The 1772-nt window shown below is 59.1% G+C and overlaps 1 long non-coding RNA gene across 4 annotated transcripts; it reads left to right on the top strand.

The window, feature by feature from the left end:
• The first annotated feature begins 6 nt into the window (after nt 1–6).
• LOC113980089 lies at nt 7–1743 on the top strand. 4 transcript variants are annotated; one of them, XR_003538060.1, is made up of 3 exons: nt 7–611; nt 1145–1284; nt 1686–1743. It is a non-coding gene; the product is annotated as an uncharacterized LOC113980089 (long non-coding RNA). The 4 variants fall into 4 exon arrangements; XR_003538059.1 differs by lacking the exon at nt 1686–1743 and adding an exon at nt 732–771 and having other exon boundaries at nt 1145–1476; XR_003538057.1 differs by lacking the exon at nt 1686–1743 and adding an exon at nt 732–791 and having other exon boundaries at nt 1145–1476.
• Nucleotides 1744–1772: the final 29 nt, after the last annotated feature.

Below are 1772 nucleotides of genomic sequence, written 5' to 3'. Positions count from 1 at the left end.
GACACCTCGAGGACAAGGACAGGTGGCACCTGAGGTGACAAGGACAATGAGGACAAGGACAGGGCCCCATGAGGTGACACCTCAAGGACAAGGACAGGTGGTACCTGTGGTGACAAGGACAACGAGGACAATGGGGACAAGGACAAGTCCCCATGAGGTGACACCTTGAGGACAAGGACAGGTGGCACCTGCAGTGACAAGGACAACGAGGACAAGGACAAGTGTCCAGGAAGTGACACCTCAAGGACAAGGAGAGGTGGCACCTGCAGTGACAAGGACAACGAGGACAACAAGGACAAGGACATGTCCCCATGAGGTGACACCTCGAGGACAAGGACAGGTGGCACCTGCGGTGACAACGAGGACACGGACAGGGCCCTATGAGGTGACACTGGTGGTGACAAGGCCGAGGACAGTCCCCACAGTGACACCGGCGGGGACAAGGACACGGTTTGTCCCCTTGTCCCCAAAGTGCCACCAGGGACAAGAGTCGCGTCCCCCCGAGGCCGAGGGTGACACTGCGGCCACCAGCACGGCCCAGGGACAACTCGGGGTGTCCCTGCACCCATGGGGGACACTGAGACCCCGAGGGTGACACTGAGACCCCAGGGGTGACACCACGTCACTGTGGGTGACACTGTGACACCATGAGTGACACTGAGACCCCGTGGGTGACACTGTGAACCCATGGGTGACACCATGTCACTGTGGGTGACATTGAGACCCCACAGGGGACACTGAGACCCCATGGGTGACACTGTGACCCCGCAGGTGACACTGAGACCCCATGGGTGACACCACGTCACTGTGGGTGACACTGAGACCCTGTGAGTGACACTGTGACCCTGTAGGTGACACCGTGACCCCACAGGTGACTCTGTGACTCTACAGGTGACCCTGTGACCCCATGAGTGACACTGTGACCCCGTGGGTGACCCTGTCGGTGACACTGTGGTCCTGTGGGTGACACTGTGACTCTGTGGGTGACACCACGTCACTGTGGGTGACACTGTGACCCCATGAGTGACACCTGTGACCCTGGGGGTGACACTGTGACCCCATGAGTGACACTGTGACCCCATGAATGACACTGTGACCCCGTGGGTGACACTGTAACCCTGTGGGTGACACTGAGACCCCACAGGTGACACTGTGACCCCGTGGGTGACACTGTGACCCTGTGGGTGACACAATGACCCCATAGGTGACACTGAGACCCCACAGGTGACACTGAGACCCCGTGGGTGACACTGAGACCCCATGAGTGACACTGTGACCCCATGGGTGACACTGTGACCTTGTGGGTGACACAATGTCCCCATGGGTGGCACTGTGAGACCGTGGGTGACACTGAGACCCCATTGGTGACACTGTGACCCTGTGGGTGACACCACTTCACTGTGGGTGACACTGAGACCCCGTGGGTGACACTGTGACCCCATGAGTGACACCTGTGACCCCATGAGTGACACTGTGACTCCATGGGTGACACCGTGACCCTGTAGGTGACACTGTGACCTTGTGGGTGACACTGTGACCTTGTGGGTGACACTGTGAGCCCATGGGTGACACTGTGACCCTGTGGGTGACACTGTGACCTTGTGGGTGACACCATGTCACTGTGGGTGACATCATGTCCCCACAGGTGACACCGTGACCCCACGAATGACACTGTGACCCTGTAGGTGACACTGTGACCCCGTGGGTGATACTGAGACCCCATGAGTGACACTGAGACCCTGTGGGTGACACTGTGACCCCACAGGTGACAC

This window comes from Neopelma chrysocephalum, unplaced genomic scaffold (genome assembly GCF_003984885.1).
Source record: "Neopelma chrysocephalum unplaced genomic scaffold, ASM398488v2 Primary Assembly neopelma1_92198, whole genome shotgun sequence".
Classification (NCBI taxonomy): domain Eukaryota; kingdom Metazoa; phylum Chordata; class Aves; order Passeriformes; family Pipridae; genus Neopelma; species Neopelma chrysocephalum.
Note: the sequence above shows the minus strand (reverse complement) of the source record. Positions and strands in the feature narration are given on the sequence as shown.